This window comes from Brienomyrus brachyistius, chromosome 1 (assembly GCF_023856365.1).
Source record: "Brienomyrus brachyistius isolate T26 chromosome 1, BBRACH_0.4, whole genome shotgun sequence".
In the NCBI taxonomy this organism is placed as follows: Eukaryota; Metazoa; Chordata; class Actinopteri; order Osteoglossiformes; family Mormyridae; genus Brienomyrus; species Brienomyrus brachyistius.
The window spans coordinates 48,285,508-48,306,567 of record NC_064533.1 but is presented as its reverse complement, the minus strand read 5'-3'; the positions used below and the strand labels follow the sequence as shown (position 1 = coordinate 48,306,567).

General features: G+C 40.7%; 1 protein-coding gene across 1 annotated transcript in view; it reads left to right on the top strand.

Annotated features, from left to right (window-relative positions):
• The first annotated feature begins 9,888 nt into the window (after positions 1-9,888).
• Positions 9,889-21,060, top strand: part of LOC125751511 (bromodomain adjacent to zinc finger domain protein 2B) — a 73,910-nt gene continuing 62,738 nt past the window's right edge. Inside the window, 1 exon segment of the mRNA XM_049030389.1 lies at positions 9,889-10,193. The gene's annotated coding sequence lies outside the window, so the exon portion shown is untranslated.

Here is a 21,060-nt window from a genome sequence, read left to right as displayed (position 1 = left end):
AACCTTTAGGTCAGCTATTCAAACCCAGGTGCGAGGACTCTTCAGCCAATCACCCCACTATTTAGTAATCTAATTAGGGAGTTGCACTGAAAACTGGCACATCAACCGATTCTGGATAAGACTGGCCACCCCTGGTGTATATAATAACAGATGTTATAATATTTCTCACTTTTTAAGTTAGGCCTTTTAAGCACCACTGCAATTAACATCACTATAAAATCAAAATGGCTAATCCTACATTTGAAAATACACAAAATGGAGACTTACACAGATATATATATATATATACATACTACAGACATGCATGCATGTGCACATACATAAATACATATATATATGGGCCATTTTGCCAAATCAGTGCAGTTTCTGTCCCTTGATATGTATTAATATGCATTAGTTCTGTCCCCGTAGATTTTATCTATCTATCTATCTATCTATCTATCTATCTATCTATCTATCTATCTATCTATCTATCTATCTATCTATCTATCTATCTATCTATCTACATTTTTGGTAAGTTACTTGGATGTGCTCAATGTTATCAAACAATAATCAACAAAAATCAACAACTTGTTAATAATTATTTTCATAGTTAATATAAACTGTTCATTGGCATTAAAAAAACTGATGATTTGATAAGATACTTGATCTTATTTCCCCATAGTCATCAAGACACTTGAAATTAATCTGTAACTGCAATAACTTGTTGCTATTTTGTGTCACTGGGGTGACCCACTAGTCCGCAGTTTTCGAGGTTTTTCTTGTACTGACACCCTATAACCACAACAGCTATTGCAACTTGTCCCTCAGATCTATAAAGATGACAACAAATTAGATAAAAGGTTCTTCATTCATTTTGTTTGCCAGCTGTTTTCACAAACCACGCCCTTGTACACCTGCTTGCAGCTCTCTTGCCATTTGCTCTACAAATTTGCTCATTTAAATTAAAAGTTTTTCGATATTTTTCCATATTTTGCAACAAAATAGTCAGTTAAAGTATAAAATATTGAATTGTATTTAATGGAAACTGCTTCATAGTTTGGAATCAACAGACAGCTGGTCCATGCAACACGAAGGAAGTGTGATAGAACAAAGCAGGTGGGTCGCCAAGCCCGGGTAAGGTGCGTAGATTTCGGATGTACTCCTGTACTCGATTTATTTTAGTTCCAATATAAAATAACATTACATGACATGCGCTATAAAAACAAAACTGTCTGGTGAGCAAATCAGTCAGCAGTTTTTTAAACCAGAACCTTTAATGCTGATCTGGATAATATGTTTAGTTTCTTGCCATTTTGGTATATAATGTTTTATCCCTAGCATTTTAAAATTCCGGTTCCAACCAATACTGTGGCATGTTTGACTCTTGCTCCCACAGTCCTTCACTTCCTCGTGAATAGGACATCTTTGGCCACTAGGGGCACTAATGATTACATTTCACTGACTTAAAAAAAAACTGCATCTAGTCCTTCTCTCCCTCCTTCCCCCCTCTTTCTCTCTCACTCACTCTCTCATTCTCTCTCTCTCAAACAGGTTGCGCTGTTTCTGTTTTTTTTGCAGCATGTTTATGTTACACATTGTTTGTTTTGTCATACAGTGAGATCATTAAGATCATTGTAAACAGCACTAATTATACATTCATTTGAATAATAACTAGAGCAGAAGCAAACTTCCCGATGCAGAAAAAGATATTCAGATAAAAATCCTCTTTATTATCCAGTTCGACAACTAAATGTAAATTGCCTTATTTATACTGCATTCCAGCTGAATATTTCTGTGTACAATCGAATGTGAATTTAAATGAAAGAGTTAATTATCACCATCCATCCATCCATCCATTTTCCAAACCGCTTATCCTGCTGGGTCGTGGGGTGATGTATTTGTAATTATTAAATATTAATACAATACTTTTTATTGTAATTTCTTGAATTTGAGTTGGTTAAGAATCCGTTACTGCTGATGTGGTAGGAAAATTAAAAAAAATGCATTTTTGGCTTTTAATTTTGCATTTATATGTGGTCCAATGGACAAACAGAAAAAAAGACTGACATTCTGTTTTTTTAATATAATTTCTTAATTTTCCACTTTAGACAAAGTTGTGAGCCGCAGATGAACAGCCTTGTATGGGAGCTTTGAAACAGCCTTCTGCTCACACGTCTCCGCTTGTGTAATCGCTGAGGAATGCCTTGTGACATTTCTCCTCTCCTCCGCCAGTGTTCCCAGGCTTCTCTCAGACCCAGGAAGCCTGACTCTGCGCCACATGCTCTGCATTCGAGGAGCAGGCGCTTGCAATAGAGCACGCTTTAGATACCAGTACCTAAACACTCGGAGAACGCGAGTAAGGAACGCTTCAAAGTCTATCGTTGTAATATCAAATTTTTATCAAAACATTTTGCCCGCTCATTGTCTTTCAAAGTGCATTCTCTTTTAAAAACAATTCTTTCTACTTCGACTTAGTCACATTTTCACTCTGCGCTATTAGTTGAGTTCTCCCCAAATGGGCTGAATAGCCTCCTCTCGTTTGTATATTTATTATGGTCTTATGTAAACTACTTGTGAAAATAATCCATCTTCAGCCTATCCCATCTTCCATAACTGCTTTTCCTGATTTGGGGCATGACGAGCCTACAGATTAAATCTGGAAGTGTAGGGCAGGGGGCATCCTGGATATGATGCTGATCCATCAAGGTCCACAAACTCATGCACGCTCTATTGGCAATTAAGAGACACCAGTTGACCTAACTGCTTGTCTTTTGTCTTATGAAATCCAAGCAAACTTGATGAGAACACGCAAGACATACAGACATACGGAATCAATGGCAGGATTCGAACCCCTAACCCTGGAAGTGTGAGGGCAAATTGCTGCCATGTGGTACTGATGAGAGTAAAACATTTAAGAGTCAAAGACAAAGCAATGAATGCAAGTGCTGTTTGACTAGAAGGTGCCGTAAAGACACACTTCAGTGCCAATGTTTTGATTTCTACCCAGCCGACTGTCGATAAAATGAACAACTTCTACATATTGATAACACCTGGAAAAAGATGGCTTAGTAAAAAGTGTTGGCACAAAATCCATAAACATAGATTCCCATAGTTGAATATCGAGTTAACAGCATTATATCTTCATGAATACTAACCCCACGTTACTGTTACACTGTTTCATCCATTTAGTGCTGAACCCTGTAATAAAATCTTTTACGGCCTCACTGCACTAATAGGATATATTAATTTGTACGAAATTTATTTTGGAATACGTGTTTATATCTTACATGGAAGCCAGTATACTTCTTGTGTGCGTCAGTGTGAAAACAAAAGACTTGCTTGAGGTCTTCCAAAGCCTGTTTACATTATAATCACATTGCTTTGTTTTCCCGTAACATAAGTTTCCCATCATGCTTTTCAATGGGCTCCTCAATTCCAGGACGTATTTTTATCCCGAAATGGGTTCCTTCTGGGGAGCGCGCGTCGCAAGGAAATCCCGGCGCCCGTTATGGTTAACGCGCTAATGGCCTATGTCTGATCCGATCTCCGCCGAAGGCGTTTCACACGTCTGCCTCGCTAGTATCTGGAGCAGGATGGCACTTGCGGTGACCAGAAATGACTAATTAAAACGGACAGTGTTTTGCATAAATACGATGTAACACAGCCCGACAGTTGGCACCAGACTGTGTCGGACCGCTTCTGTTTACAGAATGTGTGAATAACAATGGATTTAATTTTAAAACACAGCCATAAACAGAACGTGTTGTTTATTGAAAATATGTGTTTTTTTTAGTGGTTCAATATGTATTCTTTGAATTTACGCGTTGCTGATTCAGAACACATCGCATCTGTTCTATAAGTGCATCCAGATTCAAGGACTTAATATATTCTCCCACATTAGTATGACACGAACATCATGATTTGAACTAATATGTTGATTTCCTGATGTTATTCCTATTATATGTTTATTTTACCACAAATTAAAAAATGGATGTGAAGCAGGGTTAATTACTGAGGAAAAAATATGAATCGTGCAACTTTTGCTTAAATTGCAAAGAAAGATCCGGTGTCCAGAAAACGGGTCAATGCGTCAAAGACGAAACAACCAAACTTCAACGCCCCCAGAGAGAGAGAGGGGGAGAGAGAGACGGAGGGAAAAAAAGTCACGAACGTGACATTTAACAATGTTACCTAACCTGTAAAACGGTGCCGTCAGCAAAACTATTATTTTCCGCAACATTAAACAGGTGTTTTTTTTAGTTTTGCTGTTACATTTGATATCTATCCTTTTTTCTCTGTCTTCGTTGCCACTTTTGTGAACGTAGAGTCAGGTAGATGGGGGGCGGGGAGCGTCGCAGGGCTCCGCCGTTATTGTGATTTCCTTCTTTGTCCCGCAGCATGCTCCAATTAACAAAACAAAAAAAAAAAAACAATGGTTACAGACAAAAACGGTCGCCAATCGGTGGAGGTGAAGCAAAGTCTGTTTACAGTCGTAGGGGGAAGAGTGGGTGAGGGAAGTTTTGTAATCCGTGCAGATTCATCCTTAAAAACATGCCATTATCAATATGTAAGCGAGAGGACTTAAGTCACAGGTCAGGGAGAAACCAGTCCCATCTTAGGTGACAACATGTTTTAAAAAGTTTATTTGCATGTTATTCATGTTACTCAAAGGAAGCTCGAATGTATTCCTCCATTTACATGCTATTCCTCTTTTCTTGTCTAGCGTCACACACGTAGAAGCCTTCATTAAGCATGAGATGAATGACGGTTGCTTCTCTCGTTCTGTTTCGCTCACAGATGAAAGGTCTGGCTCGCTTTTATTCGGCGGGAGGCCTGGTCTTGAACGGAGCGTGATTCAATGAGGCGGAAAGGTGACTTTGCGTGGACCGCGGAAACCTCACATTCCCATTTATTTATATATTTCATAGGGGACACATACAATTATTTGCACTTAAAAGACAGCGCTTTCGTTTCTCCAGAAAAATGTAGCTTATTGGGATCGGTCAAGGGGACAAAGATGCGGTAAGAGGGGGGTGCGTTACGTCATGTCGGGACTTCTGTTAACTGTTGGACTGAAGGTCAGTAGGAAACCATAGAAATATCTGTTTCAGAAACAACATTCAAACAAGGTTTCGACATTTTGGTTTTCACTTCAGTTTTAGTTTAGAAATTAGACCTCTCTGCTAGAATCTCTGCTCATCTATCACTCCACCCATCTATCTCTCCACCAATCCATCCATCCATGGACATAAATTATGGGAGGATGGGGGGGGTTGTCAAAGTAAAAAAAAACCCTACAATAACCCCTACAATAATCAAAACTACCCAATACAACCCCTTGGACCCTCTTAAATGGGTTTGGACCTCAAACCCCCCAATGATCAACCAAAAGTTATGTGCTTGCATCCATCAATCTTTCATGTACACAGTACAGGATCAAGGTGGTCAGCATAATATGTGAAGAACTGAGTATCAGGGAATTAAACCAGCTGTTAAACCAACAATTCTTGGTTCAAGCCCCAGTTTTACCTCTGAATAAAATACATAACCAGAATTTATCTGGTTATTCTGTTTATTTGTGTGGCTGTATGCTAAACAACTTAAGATGTATTTAATTGTTATTTAATTGTATCAGTGACATTTAGTATTTGGTCAGTATTCATGTCAGTATTATCAAATCTTCACTAACATTTTAAACTGCTTCTGTTTCTAAGTCGAGCTTAGTGTGTGACTGTGTTGGCTGTGACCGACTGGCGTCCCATCAGTGGTGTCTCCCTCGCCGGGGATAAGCCCCAGGCTCACTAAGACGCTGTATACTGGGTAAGTGCTTATGAAAGATAGACAGATGGATAATAATAATAACATGCCCTAATACCCTGTGCTTCCTGGAATAGGCTCCAGGCTCACGGCATTTCTGTGCCGCATAAGTGATATGAAAGGAAAGATGCATATTCCCTAAGGCAAAAAATTAGTAAGTTATAAGTGCAGTAGAAAACCTATGTTGCACATTATAGATGAATTTGATTCTGCAGCGGTATTTGAAGATCTAATCCGTGGAGAAATGCATCGTGGGAGTCCTATGTCTGTCTGGATGCTTTCAGTTCTGCTTCTTGAGCACTGTGTCGATTCCCTGTCTGTGTATTAGTCTCTGGCTCCAGTGAGTCACCGCCTCTCTGGCACCAGTTTGTCCTCACACCTACGCTGTCATATTTATGTGCTTTTCCACATTCATCCCCAATTCCTCATTCGACCTCCGGGTTCTGTACGGCATCCGGCGTCAGGCAGCATGACAGATGACTGAAGTGTCAGGATAACTAAAAACACTCATAACACATGCAGATCAGCCGACTGTGAATTATTTTGAGCTGTGAATGGGGGTGGGGGGTGGGGGGTGGGGTGCGGGTTGGGTAATATAAAACATCCTTCATTTTCAGTTAATTCCCAGGGTGCAGGTAGCTCTTGGGAGTGGAATTTGGGAGATCATCTGAAATATTTACAGGTGGCTGTGTGCAGGGGGGCATTACATGGTTGCAAGTCTCTTGCTTGGTGCTTTTGTAATATTGATCGATAGTTGAGCTATAGGAGCTAAATTACTGAAGTGTTTTCATGAGAAATGTTGCTTTACATGCAGAGCTTACAAACGTCATGGTCAAATATTATAAGAATTTATGTCCTTGAAAATTGCCAAATCTTTCTCTATAATGATTTTGGTCAATGCCGGCCAAACCATAAGGTGACATAGGCACCGCCCTGGGCACCGTCTTCTGAGAGGGCGCCTACTTAGCAAGCTCATTTCACTTTGTCTCAGACAGGGGGCGCCGGCGGTAAAGCTTGACTACGGTCCTGCATGGGCTTGGAAAGATACAATATTGCACGTTGTTTATCTTCGCCATGTATTTCATTGTCACCGTTAAATATGGTAATGTGATTCTCATATGTTGCACAGTATTTAACAGAGCATATCAAGGCTCATCAACAATCAAGAAAGGTTTGTTAAAGATTCCATCCCACCGGATGAAGACATCCGCAGCATCCCGCTATGCGCTCCGTGTTTCTGCATCAACCGTTGGCGCATAGCGTTCTGACACGCGCTACAAACTGCTAAAATACTGGGCTTTTGAGACAAGAACGGATCTATTCGAGGCGCTACCGATCCAACTTTGATCCTAAATAAAGATCACAGCCTGTTTATTTCCTTTTGGATTATTAATTGAATCATGCAATCATTTAGGCAGATTTTTATTAATAAATACAAATAGTGATATTGATAAACTATGCATGTGAATGTTGAACTTTCAGTTCCAATTTGGAAGAAATACCGTTTGTATTTTCCATATAAAAATATATCCCACACAGCATCTGAATGGAAATAAATTGTAAAGTATGACAATAAAATATTCTGACCTTCCCGTTTTCTAATAATATGATTGCGTGTAAATCTTAATGTTATTTAAAACACTAAAACAAGCACTCGGCTTAATTGGTTTTTAATTCAGTGCACGTTAATGACGTAATATTAGGAGACGATTGTCTTTATTGCAGTTATTAGCTTCTTATTTAAAGCTTTTGAGAGAGACATACCATGAAGGAGCCCAAATTCAATTACGTGTTAAAACCTTAGGCCACTTTCACCGGCGAGGCACCGTCTGCAGCTCCGAGAGAAATTTGTGTCATTGAAATTAAATGCTTTTGTGGCGCTGGAAGGTTCTTGTTTTTAATGGAATTACAGAGTGTGGTGTAGTGAGATGATTAAAATCTGTATTCCCTGAATGTGTCGGGCAAAAATCAATAATTGCAAGCACAGCTCCGCAGCGTGATGGGTATCCTGGGCTCGCCACGAAACTAATAGAAAAATAATAATTAAAACCAAATCACCACATTAATTTGTTTTCCATCAGTCTCAGGAGGGATCATCTTTACTAGTTCTTTTGGTAGCTCATTATACTTTCTAATCAAGACTCTTTAAAAATCCCTTTAAAAGAGACGGACTGCTTTACCCTTCCCCCAACGTGCTTTCATTGCAGGCATTGTACTTACACTTATTATGTTACAAATGACCGAGCTAAGGCTGACATTCTCATCCCGGGGAAAAGGACCCAAAGCGCAGAAATGTTCTTTAATGAAGCGGCTTTGAGCAATTTCTCGCCGGCTGTTATTAACGAAGTTCCGCCGGACGATTAAAAAAAAAAACTCGCCGCATCGGCCAGTCGGTGTGACGGACGCATCAAATTGTTTGTCCTCTCCTGCCATTTTGCGTCGAGGCGTTGTTTTGTCCAGATCCAAAGCAGATCGGAGGAGAATGGGAGAGGGAAGAAATCGATGAACGCACAAGCACACAGCCCTGTTTAAAATACCTATAGCTGAATAAGGTTTGCCCATATTTAATTTAGGAACGGTTCTGTTTCTAAACACTGCTGTATCCAATTACGCCTAGTGTATATGCAATTTAATTTGGAAAAGGGATAGTTTATTACAATCAACAAAGGTACAATTACAGAACTGTTCCCTTGAACTTTGAGGTAATTAAAGTAGAATTTCCGATGTTTCCGCATGTTTGAAAACCTACATAGCATGGCTTTTGATTTTAGGTTTAAAATTGAAAGCATCACGTTAACAAACATTTAGCGTGGAAGCGACATGCTAATGTCATTATGTTGGCTATAGCGGGTTATTTATAAACTAGTCTTATAAAGGAAATCTGATTTTTCTCAAATGTAGGCTGTATAAAAAACTGAACGTGAATTTTTCCCAATAGCATACCAAATTGTTCTGTTGACAGTTTGTTTTCTATAATATGACACGGTAGTATAGTACATCCATTACTGTATAGCTCTTGTAATGTTGAACTGTTTATCGCAGAATGGGATAATCTTAACCCCCTTGTCTCAAGTCAAACTGGGTCAGAAGGTCCCCGTTCAGCCTGTTGCTGAGAGAGAGAGAGAGAGAGAGAGAGAGAGAGAGAGATACACACACACAGTTAGGTACAGATGGCAGTCTTTGCCAAGGTGTTACAAGCTAGCACTTACGCAACAGAGAACTGAGAACTTCTTGAAATCGCCTAGACTGCTATAGTCTACATATCATTTAGTTTAAAATTCAATGGATTTCTGATTTCTTTTCCTCACTTCTTTATGTTTTTCTAAACCATGGCTGCATAGACGAATTTTCTCTAATAACCCCTAAGTGTTAAGCCTTCTGTTGTATGCCTCACTTCCACATTTGCTTTGCCATGGCATGTTTCATTGTATTCTTAGGCGATGACACTGTTCGTGGTAAGATACTAATCTTCACTGGCATGTCAAGCATGTGTTTTATACAGCAACATCTTACGATAAACATTTGCTTATACGTTTGATATACTTTTCTTGATCTACATGTTCAGAACAAAATACACTCACATACATTAAAATATCTTGTGTTTAGGTAGCCTATATGTGTATATGTCACAAAGTAATTTATCTTAATTCATTTGCAGACTTAGGCCTGGAATATCACATGAATGAGACAATGACCTTAATTTTAAATGTAACAATAAACCTCACTCTAACATATTATATGATAAATGTAATTATTAATTCATATTTAGAATAGCTGACAATATCCACCCACATGTAATTAATATTATTTTTCTTTCATGTACACTATAGAGTATGCATATTTTTCAGAAGTTTGTCTATGGAAGATATACTGGCTGAATGTCGGTATAATTTTTGTGAACAACGTGGTATTGATGATGGTGGGATGCACGAATCAGTCCGGGCTCTTATTGATCAGTGGCTCTTATTTGTCATTCTGCACTGTCGCATGGCGATATTACGGAATATAAGTTTTTTTGCCGTTAAAGAGCTCACAGGCTGACGTCACTTGGGGCTAGAAGCCGAAAAAACCGTGAGATGAAAGTCTCCGTCAATTTGCTGTTAGTGGCTGACACACTCATACATTACATACAGACACTAACACATGCACACACACACACACACACACACACTCACTCACTCTCTGGCACGCACGCACGCACGCACACGCACTCACTCACTCACTCACTCTCACCGAGACTCAATTACTGCCCAATTCCCTTCTTTATCTCTGGCTGCCGGCCTCCACTAACGCGATCGGAGAAGGAAGCGAAACGTTTCGCGTTACTTGAAATAAATACTTGAAATAAGGCGAGTCGCGGCAGGAGACCCATCGAACAGCGCAAAAAAACTACTGTAAGTTTTATTCAGTTTATTATGATCGTTGTTTTATGTAAGGTGGCTGTTGGGTGCCGCGGATGGGGGGTCGTTTAATTTCGCTGGGGTTCGATCGCTGCATATGTGTGTTTCTTTTCGTTGGGTGTCTTGTCCGTGTGCTTTCCTCTCTTCGCAATGTAAAAGCGCAGGTTGATTCAAACTTGCTCGGACAAACCGGTCGATCGCTGAAATGAAAAAAATAAAGCGACTCGCCGGGTGTTACTTTTTTAAAGGGGGAAAGAGGGGCATTAAAAAAACTTTCTCTTTTTGAAATACATCTAGGGACCTTTGCTTGTTGCTTTTTTTGGTCGCACTGGTGGCGACTTGGGTTTACGAGAGTCAAAAGCGACGAAATCGCTCGTCTTTTGTGCCCTCACTCTTGCGGTTGAACTGTTTCTCTTTTAAAAATAAAACAAAAATCTTTTAATATATATAGGTACAGGATATATGTCGCCGTCTCCGCGGTTTGTCTGTCTGCATGTTTCAGATGTTTTGTATTTAGTTTTTAAATCTATTTTAAACGCCATGGGAGTCTATGGAAGGTAGAGAGTACCTTTGGTCTGTTAATATGTCTGTCCAAGAGATGATGGGGGGGGGGGGGGGGGGTAATGTAACAGATCTCCGCTAAAACAAACAACATTACTAATTAACAAATTTGTACGTTTCGCATTTTGGCACATGGCTTATGGACGCTGGATGGGCTTTAAACACATTTTTTGGCGTTTCTTGGGGGAAATCACGCTCGTTTTAGAGGGCAGTCCACGATCGCAGGCTTTCCCTTCTCCTGTCTTTTGTTGCTTCCTTGGTTATAAAGAGAAGCAGCTGCTGCCCGGCTGAGTTGTTGAAATTTATCCCTTTGTGTATATTACAATATCCTCCATTTTTTCCCTCTGCCCTCTAAACAACAAGCCTCTCGCCATCTTGGGTAATTTAAAAATCACTGATCTTTTTTTTACCCCCCCTCCCCCGTTTCTCTCTCACACACACACACACTACTACTACCACCGCCGCCACTTTACACGAAATGAATGGTAGTAAAGACTAAAAGTTATGAAATGTTTCGAGGGGAGGCGATGACGTCATGTGAAGTTTAAGATGTATTTATTCGTGGTAACGCGCATATTTAATCGTTATGGATTCAGAAACCCAATAAACGGCAAATAGCCTCTGTTTCCAGCCAAGGCGGAATGTGCCCAACTCGTTGTTAATAATTATTACTGTTTGGTTAGGTGACAGGTGGGGAGGTCAGTACCCCAGAGCATGTTACGTGAGCGTTATTAGCGGTCTTTCAGCAGTGTGTTGAGCTGTTTGCATTGAGCTGTAACCTTATTTTTTGTTTATTAATAAAGTACAAAAATAATTTTGTGTCGTATTGGGACTTTTTGAGGAGCAATATGTTTAACCGCTTTTTGCACGTTTACGATCACGATACAGCTACCGACATACATATTTGTGTATTTTTTTATTTTTTTTTTGCAGATCTCGCCGAAGATATATTTTTCTGAACATTTATATTTGAACGTTAAATAGTAAAAAGTGTTCCCGTGGTTTATAGATTGCGTTGATGCGTATGGTATGGCATAAATGCAGTTCTTTGTTAGTTTGTCACTGCATTTTCTGTGTAATTGTATGAAATTGAGTACCTGCGTTTACCTAATAACCCTGATTTTTGAATGTCGTAATAATGCATCAGTACTCTAGGGAACGGCTCATGTGGACGCCATCAACAGACGGGTGGAAGAAATTCATTTTTTTAAATCTACAAGCAATCGTTACGTTTTATATGAAAAGGACACCTGATTTGGAATGACACGGTCATATTGGGATTTAAAGATGAATACGTCCTTGTTTAGCGCTCTCTAACGCATTTTATAATCCATTTTTATAAACTTTTATAATCCTGCTGCTGTGTGCATCACACCTTTGGAAAGTTCGTCCGTTTAATAAAAAGACGCACGAATATCCCGATTCTGTTTTATGACTGCAGTGCATTCAAGTGTATTTTGGATCAAAGTTAGAAATATCAAAGGCAGTTAATAAGCCTTTACTGATTCTCCTTAAACATATGTCTAGGTAAAATAAACATTCTGAGGGACAGGACAAAATTACACCCTAATTTCATGGATTGAAAATAGTTTATGAAAAACGATGAGAGCGCCTGAAATGTTAATTTTTATAGTCCAACGTAAGCACGATGTCATTAAAACTTTACAAGATTTTGGCCTAATTATGTGTAGAAGTGCATAATTTCCCACGATGTGGTCACTGTCCCCACAAAATATCTCGTCTAAGCAGTGAAAAAGTAATTTGAAATGTCATTTTTTTTTTAATTTTGAGAATAGCGATTCTCGTTTAAAGTAGCCTATTCTACTTCTCGCACTTCTCCGGTCCTTTTCTGCTTATTGTTTGACAGTAACTTCCTGCTAATGTTTTGCTGATTTAAGCGATCGCTAACCTGGTCTACGTCCTACTCCATGCCGCACAAGAAAGTTTGACCTCCCGACCTCTTTGAGACCGATGGGTGGCTCACCTTATGACCGGGACTTTAAGATGAACTCTGGGGAGACCAAAACCGGCCTCTACACACTGCAGTATCGTCAGGATGGGCCTTGTTTAACCCGTTTGGATCCCTCCCCCGTTAGATGGCTCCCCCCCTCCGCAGACTAATAGACAGTAATGTCGTCTTAGCAGAATGCCTTTTATCCAGACGTTAATCGTTGTTCCTCCAATGTCTTTGTCTAGATGCCCACTGCATTTTTTTTAAAGGCGCAGGTGTTTTCGCCGAAGATCCCAATGTCTCTCTTTCCCCTCTCTCCGGATCGCGTTCGCTCATCATCCTGATGTACCGTCATGACAGCTGCTTGATTCTGTGGGGCTGCTGAGAAGCCATTAGTGCCATCAATGAATTGCGACTGAACACACGCTACCGAGCTTCATCTGCCATGACAAATGCCTTTTGTCGCTTTTCCCCGTGGTGCAGCCGAAGATGCACAGGAAAATGTTTTGTTTCTATATATATATATATATATATATATATATATATATATATATATATATATATATATATATATATATATATATATAATATAACAAAATCATTATTAATAATACTCACATTGTGTACCTTAATGCAACATAGGAGACCACGAATCTGTCAGGGCTTGTTTGTGATGTTTTTGTCTGAGCAGGGAAGGGAGTTTCAGAGAGCAAATTCAAACCAGTGATGACCTCATGCATAGCTGGGGAATCTTTAAGGAAAGTCTTTTTTTGGCATGAGATCTTGAGTATTTTTTTCCCCCCGTTTAGGTATTTTGAAAACAATACTTTTACAGGATGTCGACTCCGTGCTCTCTATGGGGGAAAAGATAAATCGCTTCCACTTCAGCTCTCGGAAATTTCAGCCAGACATGGATAAATCCCAAACCGCGTGTCTCGCAAAGTTGCACCCAACATTTTGCCTTTGACTAAGCTGATTAGGAGAAATTAGGATTTGGGAATGTTGAGTCTAGGGATGCTGTAGCTGATGAAACCAGGGGGGGGGTCTATGTTTAATTCATTGCTGTTTGATTGGGTCAAAGTAAAACTATCTTTTATTGTCAGCTTCAGAGGCATGATGTGAGGGGTCAGACACTTGGCTAAAATAAAAAATGTTATTGGTTATAGTGTCAATTAGGTATAGTAAATGGAGTATGAATACTGAGACATACAAACATAATACAAACATAATACAAACATGCCGTTTTAAGATGGGGACAGCGATACAGTTAACCATGTGATTGATTGGGAAAGATTGTGCAAATGTGGTAAGGAAGTTTCGCTTGGAAGCAGGATGTGCACTTAATACATGGATTTAGATTCAGAGTTATGATTCCTGAGAGTTTAGTCCTTTTAACAGGCCCAGTCTTAGGTTGAACAGTTGAATACTGAACTACCATCCAACTGCCATTAAGTCTCGCCATCCTGGCTTTGAATGAGTGTTAAATTAGGAGTGTGTTTACATCTTTTTTTCCTTTAATGTTGCCATTTTGACTTGTAAGCCCTGTTAATATTGGAATGTAGGCCCATTTAATATTTAAAGGTCACTTAATGATAATACGACCAACTTTTTTTCATTATCACTCTCTGTTACGGCCAAGTAGTGCAGACTGAGCACAGTTGTGGTAACGGATCCCAGAGGGTTTGGGTCGAGATGACGCGGTCCAGGTGTTACGGTAGAGCGAGGCTGCACGTTTCCCTCCTCGATCTCACTCCACTGGCTTGAGACCTCCCACGCTGCACAGATCACTGGAAAGAAAATATTACTGCATCATCCTGGACGTGCCTTTCTTCATAGGTCATATTCTGTAATGTTAGAAATGGAGCTGAATGCATAAGCTGGAGTTTTACTGCTAATGGCAAAAATCAGATGTTACAGTCATCATGCTAACGATTCTCTTCAGATAATTTTGTACCTCATCTTGTTTTTTTTTTATCAATATGCAAGAAATGGTTAACAGAATGTTTGAGCCAAAGCTAAGTGTTGTCCAGGAACAGCAATCTTGGAATTCTAATAGTCTGTGGTTTTAAGCTTTAATTACGGTGCATTTACCACTAAACAGTTCTGAGTATTTGTTCATGTCTCTGACAAATCGGGTCCCATTGCTTGCTCCTCTGGTTCTCTCCAAACTGCATGCTAACAAAACAATGCTACTCAATGTTCAAATTGGTCATTTGCTTACTTCCACACATTCTCATATGATTTACATATTCATTATTTGTCAGGGTAATGTCATTCATTTAAAAACGTGAACTTGTATAAAATAGTTTAAACTGATTTTCTAGGCACTCAGAGACGTTTAGAAAATGTTAGCTTATTGGCTAATAGTTTAGTTTTTTGCTAATTCCTAATCCCATTTCCATTAATAGTAGGAATTGTAACATAAATAATATTCGTGGTAAACATACTGCTTTGCAAATTAGTATTCTTCTGTTGCCTGTTTATCTTCCGCTACAGGTTTAGGTTGCGTTATCTTGAGTGACAGGAAAGTAAATCGCCAGATCTGGTCAGGAAATGCCAATCGTTTACCCAGGCGTGCTAATTTCTGTCAAACTCAGATGTCGTTTTGATTAGCTGATGATGCTGCTTTAGATGTCAGGCCAGAAATGTTTTTTACATGGCAGACACTGTTAATGAGTTAAAAATACAACTACATAGAGGTAAGAACTTTATAAATAAACGGGAAAAAAAATGGAAAGTGTGAAACTTGGAAGCGAAGGTGTGAATTTTCACTCTGCTAGTTTTAGCAGCGCTTATGTTTGATTTGATGCCCCTGAAACTACTGTTGATAGACACATTGTTTGTTTTGTGACATTGATTTCATGTGTTCACACAAATGTCCCCTTCGGTGACTGCGCCTTGGCCCTGTTAGGATTCCATCGATTTCTTTTCCTACATAGTTAATTGACGATAATGAACTATTGCTCAGGGTATAAGTGAAACTCTATAATTAAGGTCCATGATTTGAATAGTTTTAGCAGAAAAAGGAAATGAGATGAATCTGATTATGATTTTCAGTGTGGCAAGCATGTATCTACTGGTTATCAACAACCAAACCGATAACCAGAATAAAAAGATTATGGAATTTGTCGTTTTCAGAGGGAGTGAGGATTTTAGGGTGAGTTATTTAATAGGAAAGAAAACAGCGATTGAACACTTCAAATATAATCGGCTATTTTGTCTCGCGGATGAAAATGCACTCGCTGAAGGTTACAAAAATATCGCATAAGAGTATTTGTAAACACTGCTGGACTGCAAGTTTTAAAGCTGTTTTTTTAAGGTGATTATTTTCAGGCAGATTTAATTATGGAAAATCTGCCATTTGACAATGATTTCATCGCTAATAGCCACATATCGTTGGGTAATTTATTCGCACCCAAGGTAGTCGTCACTGTAACTGATGGTGGAATATGGATCGCTGTCAGTGCCAGGCCTGTTAATATGATGAATTTGTGTATGGTTTGCATTCTCGTTTCGGCCGCTCCACCGTCTCTCTGGGTCTCGCCAAGGTGATTTGTATTAAAACGCTTATGACTTTTAAAGAGCACCAAACGGACGGAGAGCTTCCCAGAGATGACGAGATTGATAGGCCCATCTTCACAGGTATAATTGGCACAGAGTCCTTTTCTTTACACAAAATATGAGCAAACAAAGGGATGGAGGAGCGGTAGTTTGTTGCAACAGCCGGTGATTAACGGCGCGTTCTTGTCTCGTCTGTTTCTCTCTGTCTATCCTTCAACAAGAGAATGTCCTGGATGGAGCTCCAAGGTTAATTTTCTTTGTATGAGTGCATGTTTGGCAAGGTGAGGAGGATAACTGTGCCTGGTGTTAAGCTTTATTTTGGGTTAAATTTGTGTGTTTTGTTGGATGGGAAGGGCGGGAATCAAAGTTGCGATACCGGCAAGACAATATTTAAGTTAATAAAGTTTTTCTGTGACACCAGCTTCAGTCTGGTCCGGTGGCATTTTAATCCAACTGTGACGAAATTTCTTTTCTTGTGTGTTATTTATTGATTTACTATGAACAAGAGGCCCTAGCATATTATTTATGTGGGGTGGGAGGGAAGCCTGGGAAAGGATGAACTGGTTCCAGTAGTACTTACAGCAGCTATCCTGATGACAGCCTGCCAGAAGCTTGTGCATTTTGCCCCCCCAATTCCTTACTCTGTGCTGTGTCCTCTGTGTTTTCCACGAGCACGCATTCATTAATCAGAGACTCAGAACTCCTGCTGGTTGGGGGGGGGGGGGGTCGTCAAATTGGCGGCCAGCTCGCGGTCCGGATGGCGGTAATGGTGGCTCTTAGTGCTCAGACGTAAATAAATCTGAAGTCTTTGTATGCAAACCCCAGAGGTTAATACTGTATAATTCAGTGTCCTCTCTTTGTTTTTCCTGATTGATGTTTTGAAATATTTGAGGCTCATCGTGAGTCCCTTAGTAGGTCAGGAATGACAGCTCTTGATTGGACGAGCTAGAGAACTGTAGGGCTGGTTTAATAGGAATACGTTGTAGAGATTACTATCCTCTCCCCCCCCCCCAGTGTCCTCATTGTCATCTTTATTTCTTTCTCTCATTCCCCCCCCCACCCCCAGCCAGATATGACTGTCATGCCGCCTGCATTGTGGCAGCAATGTGCCACTGATGGAAAGTCTCTCGCTGTGATAATGGAGGCCAGCGGTTCTCCTCCTTTCCTCTGCTTGCTGTTTTTAAGTGAGGCGGCGCCATGCGTGCAGCCAAACTTGTCGGGATTTCATTTATTTAGCTATTTATTGGCCGCTTCCGCTGGCGGCGGGTGTGAGTCTGTCGGTCACAAAGGCGGCTGCAGGAGGAGCACGGACGTGTGGCGGTAGCTATTGCGCGTGCCGGCGGCTCACGCGGGCAAGATCGCACTCGGGCGGCAACCCCGCCCCCCCTTTATTTATTGATCTTCATGCATTTAAAATCCGCTCGCTGCAGCTACAAAGGCCTCACATTTTAGCTGCGCTAGCAAACTGCTGTAGCCTCTCGCTCTTTTTTTTTTTTTTTTTTTTTTTAATATTTAATCTCAGCTGAATGCCTCACAAAAACACAAGGGCAGGGAAGGGGACCTGTTCGTCTCGCAAACGACGCGCCTGGATCAGCAGGGGCACTGAATGTGACCGCCGCTTGTCCGGCTAAGATGCGCGTAACGAGGGCAAACAGAAGGCGAGCTGGGGGTCAGTTGGTCCTGTGATGCGTTTCTGCCTCCTCGCGTTGCCGTTTGTCCCGAACCATCGTTAGCTCTCATGCAGAGCTTTGCTGTCATCTCTTGCCACCAATAAAAAAAAAAATCTGGCTACGAAAACAGTGAATTTCCTCATGGACTGTAGCCCATCAGAAGAAGCCAATGATGCTTAACGTTAACGCGATCCGGAGCAGAGACTTCACTTTCTCGTTAAAGTTCGTTAAACAGCATTCTGTGGGGATATCTCGCACAGTGCCCCCTACACTTTTTTCTGGGAGGGGGGTTACATGGGAATATTTATATGAGGATTCACATGAGCGTGAAGAGAAGACACAGGTTGGTCCTGGAATTATATCATTAGAGCATCATTCCTAATTTGACCAGACGTGTTTGTTTTGTTTCGTTAATCTGGCCTGTAGTTTGATGGACAACAAACAACAAAGATCGATTACTGGCAGAGCGAAGGATTTTCTAACCTTCCTGCCCTGTGTTTAGCTTGTGCCATGTAGCGTCCTCCTCCACATACCACTCAGAATTTTTTTCGAGTTGAAATGGGACCTTTTGTGCAAATTGATCCGCAGGTCGTGGAAATGAAGTGAAAATTTAAGGTGGACTTTTAATCATGGGGTGTGGGGGGGGGGGGGGGGGGCAATACTTGCCAGGAAATGGTGAGAGTGAGTAATGTTTCCCAGCTGTCCAAGGCGATGGAACGAATGCTGGACTGACCTAGGGTAGCACAACTGTTTGTTACTCATGCCTCTTTTTCTCTTGAGACAGCTGCAGATTATTGTCTTTTAAAATTTATCGTCTTTTTTGTTTTTTGTTGCTTGAAAGATGACTGCAGAAATATGAGACGGCCCAGCCCACGCTGGAGTTCAAACAGCTACTGGGAAAGACCTGTTATCTATGGCCTGGGAGTGACCTTTTTTTGTAGCTTGGAGCTCTGTGCTAAATGTCTGAGTATTAAAGCAAGTAATATCATTTCCTTCTCAACGTGCAAACATTCAAATGGCGCTGGATGGAGGGGGGGGGGGAGGGGTCGACATCATCCCTGGTAAAAGTACCCACAATCCCCCTCCAGACTGCAGTATATGCTCCATAAGCATAACTAGCTGTAATCCAAATATTTGGAGGTAGTTTAAGCGTGTGGTGGACTCCATCCAGGCAACGAGTTGTCACTGAGGAACGGATGCGATGCATATGGGTGGGAGGGAAGCATTTTGTCACCTGCATTTGGCATTATACCCCTAACTGCCCCCAATTCAGGTTTAATCCTGATGGGTGTTTGTACCGCAGCCATTTAATAAAGTTTTATGTTGAAAGTGTTTTTTTTTATAAATCACTTTTTTTCTATTCTGCATGTTTGAGAGGCGGAGATTTGGGGGGAAAAAAGAGATGGGGAGGACACCAAACCAGGCAAACTGTGGAGTGCCTGGTTGGTTCAGAACAGTGAGATATTTTTTTTTTGGGGGGGGGGGGAGAATTAGCGTGGTTGTCATTGCATGAAAGCAGCAACAGCTGTGTCGGCTGCCGCTTTGACCTCCACGTGGTGTCTGGTGAAATTTCAAGGCCCTTTAATCATGAAGATTTCCGCGGCTTTGAAAGTTCCTCTGTGATGTTTCCCGAACCCGGAGCCGAGGGCCCCCTCGCTCAGCAGAATCAAACCCAAGACGCTTGACTCTCGGGTGCCACTCAGTCAGTGCCTGAGCCCTGAGTGCCTGAGTGGAGTGGGAAAGGCCAGATGAATTCCTTAGGCCATATCTGGTTTGCGTTTACAGATTAATGGTCTGCTGTTTTTCTTAGCTTTTTTTTATTATTAAATATCGGATGACGCACCTTGTATTTTCATTAAGAGACGCGTACGGCGTGTTTGATGCCCAGATGGTGTGTGAAATCCCTGGTTTTTGATTTCAGCTTGGCCTATATGTCTGTGATAAATGCCTCCTTCCGCCAAATGTGTCGATAGAAAGGTCCATAATTATGGACGTGACATTTGCACTCAAATGAAACACAAAATGTCACATAGGATTACTAATTGAAACGTTGTAATGATGGAATATATCTGCGTTCTGCCTTTGGATTATTACACTTCTAAAAAATTATGATTCTTATCAAGCTATGCTATGTTATTGCTTACAAGTGTGCAACTTATTTTTTTACAATATAACCACAATAATTATAAAAAAAAAAATTCAATGATTTATTTGGTGGTATGTAAGGGACATAGCACCTGAAACTGCAGCTAATAACGGAAATGGTATAAAAATACATAATGCATATTAACAGCCAGTATTCCGTGATGCAGTTCTTTTGTTTAGCTATTAGTGCTGTTTTGTGTGAGTTTCTATTTCATTATATATATAAAAAAACATACTCAGCCAGTTCCAATTCAGTAGAACCGGCCTATTCTGCTGAAAGCTTAAATGAAACACCCCCACTGCACTGTCAATTCATATCATAGTGTTGCAAATGGAGGAACGAATTCTTTTTTTTTTCTTTTGGCGTAAAAACACCATACCTCCAAAATGGTAACGTTCTCCCTCAATCACCCTGATCCGGCGTCAGCTGCATTCACGCCCCTGCCTGTTTACACTCTTTTAACTGGCTGTTATTTTATTGCCAGTGTTTACAAACTCTGAGTACTAACAAGGTGTCTGGGGCAGAACATAGACGCGTTGCCGCAGTGGTAACATTCCCCTATCAGTGCCAGTCTAAAAGCGCGAGGTCGATTCGGCGCGTCTATCATTATACGCCAGCTAGGACGTCAGCGGAGTGACGTAACTCCGCGAACGCAGCGTCGCAGATGGTGACGTCACGCCAAACACATAGCAGATGTTTTCCTCAGTCGTCGTTCCTTCCGAACATTTCGAGTTGATTGTGGAAACGGTACTCTCGTTTCCTTGTAAATATTAGTAATTTGTAAGAACAAACATTTCAAGACGGATGTATCCCCCCCAGCAGGCACTCGGCGGTCTAAAATAAGACTCCCTCGTTGCAAGCGGCTTTAAGTTTTGTTTGCCGTGTTTAAGAAGAGAAATCCGGAGAAGAGCTAGGAAGAATAGACGCATCCACTGTTTATTTCTTATGATAACTGTGGCTCGTTCCCTTACG